Consider the following 12,299-nt stretch of genomic DNA (forward strand, 5'->3'; position numbering starts at 1 on the left):
ACAATAAAGTCCATGGATAATATCAGGAATACACAAACACTGATCCTGCAGCAGTATCTAGGAATTTAGTTAGCCAAAGCACAACCGGATATTTCTGGTTTCATCCAGTCATATCCGGAGAAAGTGGTGTGGAATTCCTATGGAATGGACCGAGAAAATCACAGTAAAACTGGTTTTGGAGAAAAGCAAAGTCTTTTCCTTAGGCAAGTGCATAAAATGTCATCGATACAAACAGAAATATCATGTGTGTTTGCCGCAGTTCCTCTAGCTTTCTCCCTAGAAAATACGAATGTGTAGAGCTGGTCTCTCCATGTGGAACCAATTAGTGTTTCCAAGATCAAAATAAAATGTTCCCTGATAAAAAACATTCAAATCAATAAAGTCCGTTGATAATATAGAGAAAACACAAACACAGAGGCTGTAGCAACATCTAGGAATTTATTTAGCCAAAGCACAACCGGATATTTCTGGTTTCATCCAGTCATTTCCGGAGAAACTGGTGTAAAATTCGTATGGAATGGACTGAGAAAATCACAGTAAAAATGGTTTTGGAGAAAAGCAAAGTCTTTTCATTAGTCAAGTAGAGAAAATGTCATCTATACAAACAGAAATATCAAGTTTGTTTGTCACAGTTCCTCTAGCTTTCTCTCTAGAAAATACAAATATGTAGAGATGCCGTCTCCATGTGGAACCAATTAGTGTTTCCAAGCACAAAATTAAATGTTCCCTGATAAAAAACATTGAAAACAATAAAGTCTGTGGATAATATCAGGAATACACAAACACAGAGGCTGTAGCAATATCTGGGATTGAGTTAGCCAAAACACAACCGGATATTTCCGGGATCATCCAGTCATATCCGGACAAACTGGAATGGAATTCATATGCAAAGAACTGAGAAAATCCCAGAAAAAATGGTTTTGGAGAAAAGCAAAGTCTTTTCGTTAGGCAAGTGCATAAAATGTCATCTATACAAACAGAAATATCATGTTTGTTTGCCGCAGTTCCTCTAGCTTTCTACCTAGAAAGTACAAATACGTAGAGCTGGTGTCTCCATGTGGAACCAATTACTGTGTCCAAGCTCAAAATAAAATGTTCTCCGATGAAAAACATTCAAAACAATAAAGTCCGTTGATAATATAGAGAAAACATAAACACAGAGGCTGTAGCAATATGTGGGATAGAGTTAGCCAAAACAAAACCAGATATTTCCGGTTTCATCCAGTCATATCCGGAGAAACTGGTGTGGACTTCGTATGCAATGGACCGAGAGAATCACAGTAAAAATGGTTTTGGAGAAAAGCAATGTCTATTCATGAGGCACGTGCGTAAAATGTCATCGATACAAACAGAAATATCATGTTTGTTTGCCGCAGTTCCTCTAGCTTTCTGCCTAGGAAATACGAATGTATAGAGCAGGTGTCTCCATGTGGAACCAATTACTGTCTCCCAGCTCAAAATAAAATGTTCTCTGATAAAAAACATTCAAAACAATAAAGTCCATCGATGATATCCAGAAAATACAAACACAGAGGCTTTCACAATATTTCGGATTGAGTTAGCCAAAACACAAACATATGCGGAAAAAGTCGTTTGGATTTCGTATGCAATGGACTGAGAAAATCACAGTACAAATGGTTTTGGAGAAAAGCAAAGTCTTTTCATTAGGCAAGTGCATAAAATGTCATCTATACAAACAGAAATATCATGTTTGTTTGCCGCAGTTCCTCTAGCTTTCTCCCTAGAAAATACGAATGTGTAGAGCTGGTGTCTCCACGTGGAACCAATTAGTGTTTCCAAGATAAAAGAAAATGTTCACTGATAAAAAACATTCAAAACAATAAAGTCCATGGATAATATCAGGAATACACAAACACTGATCCTGCAGCAGTATCTAGGAATTTAGTTAGCCAAAGCACAACCGGATATTTCTGGTTTCATCCAGTCATATCCGGAGAAAGTGGTGTGGAATTCCTATGGAATGGACCGAGAAAATCACAGTAAAACTGGTTTTGGAGAAAAGCAAAGTCTTTTCCTTAGGCAAGTGCATAAAATGTCATCGATACAAACAGAAATATCATGTGTGTTTGCCGCAGTTCCTCTAGCTTTCTCCCTAGAAAATACGAATGTGTAGAGCTGGTCTCTCCATGTGGAACCAATTAGTGTTTCCAAGATCAAAATAAAATGTTCCCTGATAAAAAACATTCAAATCAATAAAGTCCGTTGATAATATAGAGAAAACACAAACACAGAGGCTGTAGCAACATCTAGGAATTTATTTAGCCAAAGCACAACCGGATATTTCTGGTTTCATCCAGTCATTTCCGGAGAAACTGGTGTAAAATTCGTATGGAATGGACTGAGAAAATCACAGTAAAAATGGTTTTGGAGAAAAGCAAAGTCTTTTCATTAGTCAAGTAGAGAAAATGTCATCTATACAAACAGAAATATCAAGTTTGTTTGTCACAGTTCCTCTAGCTTTCTCTCTAGAAAATACAAATATGTAGAGATGCCGTCTCCATGTGGAACCAATTAGTGTTTCCAAGCACAAAATTAAATGTTCCCTGATAAAAAACATTGAAAACAATAAAGTCTGTGGATAATATCAGGAATACACAAACACAGAGGCTGTAGCAATATCTGGGATTGAGTTAGCCAAAACACAACCGGATATTTCCGGGATCATCCAGTCATATCCGGACAAACTGGAATGGAATTCATATGCAAAGAACTGAGAAAATCCCAGAAAAAATGGTTTTGGAGAAAAGCAAAGTCTTTTCGTTAGGCAAGTGCATAAAATGTCATCTATACAAACAGAAATATCATGTTTGTTTGCCGCAGTTCCTCTAGCTTTCTACCTAGAAAGTACAAATACGTAGAGCTGGTGTCTCCATGTGGAACCAATTACTGTGTCCAAGCTCAAAATAAAATGTTCTCCGATGAAAAACATTCAAAACAATAAAGTCCGTTGATAATATAGAGAAAACATAAACACAGAGGCTGTAGCAATATGTGGGATAGAGTTAGCCAAAACAAAACCAGATATTTCCGGTTTCATCCAGTCATATCCGGAGAAACTGGTGTGGACTTCGTATGCAATGGACCGAGAGAATCACAGTAAAAATGGTTTTGGAGAAAAGCAATGTCTATTCATGAGGCACGTGCGTAAAATGTCATCGATACAAACAGAAATATCATGTTTGTTTGCCGCAGTTCCTCTAGCTTTCTGCCTAGGAAATACGAATGTATAGAGCAGGTGTCTCCATGTGGAACCAATTACTGTCTCCCAGCTCAAAATAAAATGTTCTCTGATAAAAAACATTCAAAACAATAAAGTCCATCGATGATATCCAGAAAATACAAACACAGAGGCTTTCACAATATTTCGGATTGAGTTAGCCAAAACACAAACATATGCGGAAAAAGTCGTTTGGAATTCGTATGCAATGGACTGAGAAAATCACAGTACAAATGGTTTTGGAGAAAAGCAAAGTCTTTTCATTAGGCAAGTGCATAAAATGTCATCTATACAAACAGAAATATCATGTTTGTTTGCCGCAGTTCCTCTAGCTTTCTCCCTAGAAAATACGAATGTGTAGAGCTGGTGTCTCCACGTGGAACCAATTAGTGTTTCCAAGATAAAAGAAAATGTTCACTGATAAAAAACATTCAAAACAATAAAGTCCATGGATAATATCAGGAATACACAAACACTGATCCTGCAGCAGTATCTAGGAATTTAGTTAGCCAAAGCACAACCGGATATTTCTGGTTTCATCCAGTCATATCCGGAGAAAGTGGTGTGGAATTCCTATGGAATGGACCGAGAAAATCACAGTAAAACTGGTTTTGGAGAAAAGCAAAGTCTTTTCCTTAGGCAAGTGCATAAAATGTCATCGATACAAACAGAAATATCATGTGTGTTTGCCGCAGTTCCTCTAGCTTTCTCCCTAGAAAATACGAATGTGTAGAGCTGGTCTCTCCATGTGGAACCAATTAGTGTTTCCAAGATCAAAATAAAATGTTCCCTGATAAAAAACATTCAAATCAATAAAGTCCGTTGATAATATAGAGAAAACACAAACACAGAGGCTGTAGCAACATCTAGGAATTTATTTAGCCAAAGCACAACCGGATATTTCTGGTTTCATCCAGTCATTTCTGGAGAAACTGGTGTAAAATTCGTATGGAATGGACTGAGAAAATCACAGTAAAAATGGTTTTGGAGAAAAGCAAAGTCATTTCATTAGTCAAGTAGAGAAAATGTCATCTATACAAACAGAAATATCAAGTTTGTTTGTCACAGTTCCTCTAGCTTTCTCTCTAGAAAATACAAATATGTAGAGATGCCATCTCCATGTGGAACCAATTAGTGTTTCCAAGCACAAAATTAAATGTTCCCTGATAAAAAACATTGAAAACAATAAAGTCTGTGGATAATATCAGGAATACACAAACACAGAGGCTGTAGCAATATCTGGGATTGAGTTAGCCAAAACACAACCGGATATTTCCGGGATCATCCAGTCATATGCGGACAAACTGGAATGGAATTCATATGCAAAGAACTGAGAAAATCCCAGAAAAAATGGTTTTGGAGAAAAGCAAAGTCTTTTCGTTAGGCAAGTGCATAAAATGTCATCTATACAAACAGAAATATCATGTTTGTTTGCCGCAGTTCCTCTAGCTTTCTACCTAGAAAGTACAAATACGTAGAGCTGGTGTCTCCATGTGGAACCAATTACTGTGTCCAAGCTCAAAATAAAATGTTCTCCGATGAAAAACATTCAAAACAATAAAGTCCGTTGATAATATAGAGAAAACATAAACACAGAGGCTGTAGCAATATGTGGGATAGAGTTAGCCAAAACAAAACCAGATATTTCCGGTTTCATCCAGTCATATCCGGAGAAACTGGTGTGGACTTCGTATGCAATGGACCGAGAGAATCACAGTAAAAATGGTTTTGGAGAAAAGCAATGTCTATTCATGAGGCACGTGCGTAAAATGTCATCGATACAAACAGAAATATCATGTTTGTTTGCCGCAGTTCCTCTAGCTTTCTGCCTAGGAAATACGAATGTATAGAGCAGGTGTCTCCATGTGGAACCAATTACTGTCTCCCAGCTCAAAATAAAATGTTCTCTGATAAAAAACATTCAAAACAATAAAGTCCATCGATGATATCCAGAAAATACAAACACAGAGGCTTTCACAATATTTCGGATTGAGTTAGCCAAAACACAAACATATGCGGAAAAAGTCGTTTGGATTTCGTATGCAATGGACTGAGAAAATCACAGTACAAATGGTTTTGGAGAAAAGCAAAGTCTTTTCATTAGGCAAGTGCATAAAATGTCATCTATACAAACAGAAATATCATGTTTGTTTGCCGCAGTTCCTCTAGCTTTCTCCCTAGAAAATACGAATGTGTAGAGCTGGTGTCTCCACGTGGAACCAATTAGTGTTTCCAAGATAAAAGAAAATGTTCACTGATAAAAAACATTCAAAACAATAAAGTCCATGGATAATATCAGGAATACACAAACACTGATCCTGCAGCAGTATCTAGGAATTTAGTTAGCCAAAGCACAACCGGATATTTCTGGTTTCATCCAGTCATATCCGGAGAAAGTGGTGTGGAATTCCTATGGAATGGACCGAGAAAATCACAGTAAAACTGGTTTTGGAGAAAAGCAAAGTCTTTTCCTTAGGCAAGTGCATAAAATGTCATCGATACAAACAGAAATATCATGTGTGTTTGCCGCAGTTCCTCTAGCTTTCTCCCTAGAAAATACGAATGTGTAGAGCTGGTCTCTCCATGTGGAACCAATTAGTGTTTCCAAGATCAAAATAAAATGTTCCCTGATAAAAAACATTCAAATCAATAAAGTCCGTTGATAATATAGAGAAAACACAAACACAGAGGCTGTAGCAACATCTAGGAATTTATTTAGCCAAAGCACAACCGGATATTTCTGGTTTCATCCAGTCATTTCCGGAGAAACTGGTGTAAAATTCGTATGGAATGGACTGAGAAAATCACAGTAAAAATGGTTTTGGAGAAAAGCAAAGTCTTTTCATTAGTCAAGTAGAGAAAATGTCATCTATACAAACAGAAATATCAAGTTTGTTTGTCACAGTTCCTCTAGCTTTCTCTCTAGAAAATACAAATATGTAGAGATGCCGTCTCCATGTGGAACCAATTAGTGTTTCCAAGCACAAAATTAAATGTTCCCTGATAAAAAACATTGAAAACAATAAAGTCTGTGGATAATATCAGGAATACACAAACACAGAGGCTGTAGCAATATCTGGGATTGAGTTAGCCAAAACACAACCGGATATTTCCGGGATCATCCAGTCATATCCGGACAAACTGGAATGGAATTCATATGCAAAGAACTGAGAAAATCCCAGAAAAAATGGTTTTGGAGAAAAGCAAAGTCTTTTCGTTAGGCAAGTGCATAAAATGTCATCTATACAAACAGAAATATCATGTTTGTTTGCCGCAGTTCCTCTAGCTTTCTACCTAGAAAGTACAAATACGTAGAGCTGGTGTCTCCATGTGGAACCAATTACTGTGTCCAAGCCCAAAATAAAATGTTCTCCGATAAAAAACCATTCAAATCAATAAAGTCCGTTGATAATATAGAGAAAACACAAACACAGAGGCTGTAGCAACATCTAGGAATTTATTTAGCCAAAGCACAACCGGATATTTCTGGTTTCATCCAGTCATTTCCGGAGAAACTGGTGTAAAATTCGTATGGAATGGACTGAGAAAATCACAGTAAAAATGGTTTTGGAGAAAAGCAAAGTCTTTTCATTAGTCAAGTAGAGAAAATGTCATCTATACAAACAGAAATATCAAGTTTGTTTGTCACAGTTCCTCTAGCTTTCTCCCTAGAAAATACAAATGTGTAGAGCTGCTGTCTCTATGTGGAACCAATTAGTGTTTCGCAGCACAAAGTTAAATGTTCCCTGAAAAAAAGCATTCAAAACAATAAACTCCGTGGATAATATCAGGAATACACAAACAGAGAGGCTGTAGCGATATCTGGGATTGTGTTAGCCAAAACACAACCGAATATTTCCGGGATCATCCAGTCATATCCGGACAAACTGGTGTGGAATTCATATGCAAAGGACCGAGAAAATCCCAGAAAAAATGGTTTTGGAGAAAAGCAAAGTCTTTTCGTTAGGCAAGTGCATAAAATGTCATCTATACAAACAGAAATATCATGTTTGTTTGCCGTAGTTCCTCTAGCTTTCTACCTAGAAAATACAAATACGTAGAGCTGGTGTCTCCATGTGGAACCAATTACTGTCTCCCAGCTCAAAATAAAATGTTCTCTGATAAAAAACATTCAAAACAATAAAGTCCGTTGATAATATAGAGAAAACACAAACACAGAGGCTGTAGCAACATCTAGGAATTTATTTAGCCAAAGCACAACTGGATATTTCTGGTTTCATCCAGTCATTTCCGCAGAAACTGGTGTAAAATTCGTATGGAATGGACCGAGAAAATCACAGTAAAAATGGTTTTGGAGAAAAGCAAAGTCTTTTTGTTAGGCAAGTGCATAAAATGTCATCTCTACAAACAGAAACATCATGTTTGTTTGCCACAGTTCCTCGAGCTTTCTCCCTAGAAAATAGGAATATGTAGAGCTGGAGTCTCCATGTGGAACCAATTACTGTTTCCAAGATCAAAAGAAAATGTTCACTGATAAAAAACATTCAAAACAATAAAGTCCATGGATAATATCAGGAATACACAAACACAGATCCTGTAGCAATATCTAGGAATTTAGTTAGCCAAAGCACAACCGGATATTTCTGGTTTCATCCAGTCATATCCGGAGAAAGTGGTGTGGAATTCCTATGGAATGGACCGAGAAAATCACAGTAAAACTGGTTTTGGAGAAAAGCAAAGTCTTTTCCTTAGGCAAGTGCATAAAATGTCATCGATACAAACAGAAATATCATGTGTGTTTGCCGCAGTTCCTCTAGCTTTCTCCCTAGAAAATACGAATGTGTAGAGCTGGTCTCTCCATGTGGAACCAATTAGTGTTTCCAATTAAATTAAAATGTTCCCTGATAAAAAACATTCAAATCAATAAAGTCCGTTGATAATATAGAGAAAACACAAACACAGAGGCTGTAGCAACATCTAGGAATTTATTTAGCCAAAGCACAACCGGATATTTCTGGTTTCATCCAGTCATTTCCGGAGAAACTGGTGTAAAATTCGTATGGAATGGACTGAGAAAATCACAGTAAAAATGGTTTTGGAGAAAAGCAAAGTCTTTTCATTAGTCAAGTAGAGAAAATGTCATCTGTACAAACAGAAATATCAAGTTTGTTTGTCACAGTTCCTCTAGCTTTCTCTCTAGAAATTACAAATATGTAGAGATGCTGTCTCCATGTGGAACCAATTAGTGTTTCCAAGCACAAAATTAAATGTTCCCTGATAAAAAACATTGAAAACAATAAAGTCTGTGGATAATATCAGGAATACACAAACACAGAGGCTGTAGCAATATCTGGGATTGAGTTAGCCAAAACACAACCGAATATTTCCAGCTTCATCCAGTGATATCCAGACAAACTGGTGTGGAATTCATATGAAGTGTACCGAGAAATCACAGAAAAATGGTTTTGGAGAAAAGCAAAGTCTTTTCATTAGGCAAGTAGATAGAATATCATCGATACAAACAGAAATATCATGTATGTTTGCCGCAGTTCCTCCAGCTTTCTCCCTAGAAAATATGATTGTGTAGAGCAGGTGTCCTCATGATGAACCAATTAGTGTTTCTATGGTACAAAATTAAATGTTCCCTGATAAAAATATTCAAAACAATAAAGTCCATCGATGATATCCAGGAAACACAAACACAGTTGCTTTCACAATTGTTTGGATTGAGTTACCCAAAACATAACCGGATATTTCTGGTTTCATCCAGTCATATCCGGGCAAACTGGTGAGGAATTCGTATGCAATGGACCGAGAAAATCACAGTAAATATGGTTTTGGAGAAAAGCAAAGTCTTTTCGTTAGGCAAGTGCATAAAATGTCATCTATACAAACAGAAACATCAAGTTTGTTTGTCACAGTTCCTCTAGCTTTCTCCCTAGAAAATACAAATGTGTAGAGCTGCTGTCTCCATGTGGAACCAATTAGTGTTTCGCAGCACAAAGTTAAATGTTCCCTGAAAAAAAGCATTCAAAACAATAAACTCCGTTGATAATATCAGGAATACACAAACAGAGAGGCTGTAGCGATATCTGGGATTGAGTTAGCCAAAACACAACCGAATATTTCCGGGATCATCCAGTCATATCCGGACAAACTGGTGTGGAATTCATATGCAAAGGACCGAGAAAATCCCAGAAAAAATGGTTTTGGAGAAAAGCAAAGTCTTTTCGTTAGGCAAGTGCATAAAATGTCATCTATACAAACAGAAATATCATGTTTGTTTGCCGTAGTTCCTCTAGCTTTCTACCTAGAAAATACAAATACGTAGAGCTGGTGTCTCCATGTGGAACCAATTACTGTATCCAAGCTCAAAATAAAATGTTCTCCGATAAAAAACATTCAAAACAATAAAGTCCGTTGATAATATAGAGAAAACACAAACACAGAGGCTGTAGCAACATCTAGGAATTTATTTAGCCAAAGCACAACTGGATATTTCTGGTTTCATCCAGTCATTTCCGCAGAAACTGGTGTAAAATTCGTATGGAATGGACCGAGAAAATCACAGTAAAAATGGTTTTGGAGAAAAGCAAAGTCTTTTTGTTAGGCAAGTGCATAAAATGTCATCTCTACAAACAGAAACATCATGTTTGTTTGCCACAGTTCCTCGAGCTTTCTCCCTAGAAAATAGGAATATGTAGAGCTGGAGTCTCCATGTGGAACCAATTACTGTTTCCAAGATCAAAAGAAAATGTTCACTGATAAAAAACATTCAAAACAATAAAGTCCATGGATAATATCAGGAATACACAAACACAGATCCTGTAGCAATATCTAGGAATTTAGTTAGCCAAAGCACAACCGGATATTTCTGGTTTCATCCAGTCATATCCGGAGAAAGTGGTGTGGAATTCCTATGGAATGGACCGAGAAAATCACAGTAAAACTGGTTTTGGAGAAAAGCAAAGTCTTTTCCTTAGGCAAGTGCATAAAATGTCATCGATACAAACAGAAATATCATGTGTGTTTGCCGCAGTTCCTCTAGCTTTCTCCCTAGAAAATACGAATGTGTAGAGCTGGTGTCTCCATGTGGAACCAATTAGTGTTTCCAAGATCAAAATAAAATGTTCCCTGATAAAAAACATTCAAATCAATAAAGTCCGTTGATAATATAGAGAAAACACAAACACAGAGGCTGTAGCAACATCTAGGAATTTATTTAGCCAAAGCACAACCGGATATTTCTGGTTTCATCCAGTCATTTCCGGAGAAACTGGTGTAAAATTCGTATGGAATGGACTGAGAAAATCACAGTAAAAATGGTTTTGGAGAAAAGCAAAGTCTTTTCATTAGTCAAGTAGAGAAAATGTCATCTGTACAAACAGAAATATCAAGTTTGTTTGTCACAGTTCCTCTAGCTTTCTCTCTAGAAAATACAAATATGTAGAGATGCTGTCTCCATGTGGAACCAATTAGTGTTTCCAAGTACAAAATTAAATGTTCCCTGATAAAAAACATTGAAAACAATAAAGTCTGTGGATAATATCAGGAATACACAAACACAGAGGCTGTAGCAATATCTGGGATTGAGTTAGCCAAAACACAACCGAATATTTCCAGCTTCATCCAGTGATATCCAGACAAACTGGTGTGGAATTCATATGACGTGTACCGAGAAATCACAGAAAAATGGTTTTGGAGAAAAGCAAAGTCTTTTCATTAGGCAAGTAGATAGAATATCATCGATACAAACAGAAATATCATGTATGTTTGCCGCAGTTCCTCCAGCTTTCTCCCTAGAAAATATGATTGTGTAGAGCAGGTGTCCTCATGATGAACCAATTAGTGTTTCTATGGTACAAAATTAAATGTTCCCTGATAAAAATATTCAAAACAATAAAGTCCATCGATGATATCCAGGAAACACAAACACAGTTGCTTTCACAATTGTTTGGATTGAGTTACCCAAAACATAACCGGATATTTCTGGTTTCATCCAGTCATATCCGGGCAAACTGGTGAGGAATTCGTATGCAATGGACCGAGAAAATCACAGTAAATATGGTTTTGGAGAAAAGCAAAGTCTTTTCGTTAGGCAAGTGCATAAAATGTCATCTATACAAACAGAAACATCAAGTTTGTTTGTCACAGTTCCTCTAGCTTTCTCCCTAGAAAATACAAATGTGTAGAGCTGCTGTCTCCATGTGGAACCAATTAGTGTTTCGCAGCACAAAGTTAAATGTTCCCTGAAAAAAAGCATTCAAAACAATAAACTCCATTGATAATATCAGGAATACACAAACAGAGGGGCTGTAGCGATATCTGGGATTGAGTTAGCCAAAACACAACCGAATATTTCCGGGATCATCCAGTCATATCCGGACAAACTGGTGTGGAATTCATATGCAAAGGACCGAGAAAATCCCAGAAAAAATGGTTTTGGAGAAAAGCAAAGTCTTTTCGTTAGGCAAGTGCATAAAATGTCATCTATACAAACAGAAATATCATGTTTGTTTGCCGTAGTTCCTCTAGCTTTCTACCTAGAAAATACAAATACGTAGAGCTGGTGTCTCCATGTGGAACCAATTACTGTATCCAAGCTCAAAATAAAATGTTCTCCGATAAAAAACATTCAAAACAATAAAGTCCGTTGATAATATAGAGAAAACACAAACACAGAGGCTGTAGCAACATCTAGGAATTTATTTAGCCAAAGCACAACTGGATATTTCTGGTTTCATCCAGTCATTTCCGGAGAAACTGGTGTAAAATTCGTATGGAATGGACCGAGAAAATCACAGTAAAAATGGTTTTGGAGAAAAGCAAAGTCTTTTTGTTAGGCAAGTGCATAAAATGTCATCTCTACAAACAGAAACATCATGTTTGTTTGCCACAGTTCCTCGAGCTTTCTCCCTAGAAAATAGGAATATGTAGAGCTGGAGTCTCCATGTGGAACCAATTACTGTTTCCAAGATCAAAAGAAAATGTTCACTGATAAAAAACATTCAAAACAATAAAGTCCATGGATAATATCAGGAATACACAAACACAGATCCTGTAGCAATATCTAGGAATTTAGTTAGCCAAAGCACAACCG

Source organism: Lepus europaeus, unplaced genomic scaffold, assembly GCF_033115175.1.
Source record: "Lepus europaeus isolate LE1 unplaced genomic scaffold, mLepTim1.pri SCAFFOLD_47, whole genome shotgun sequence".
NCBI lineage: Eukaryota > Metazoa > Chordata > Mammalia > Lagomorpha > Leporidae > Lepus > Lepus europaeus.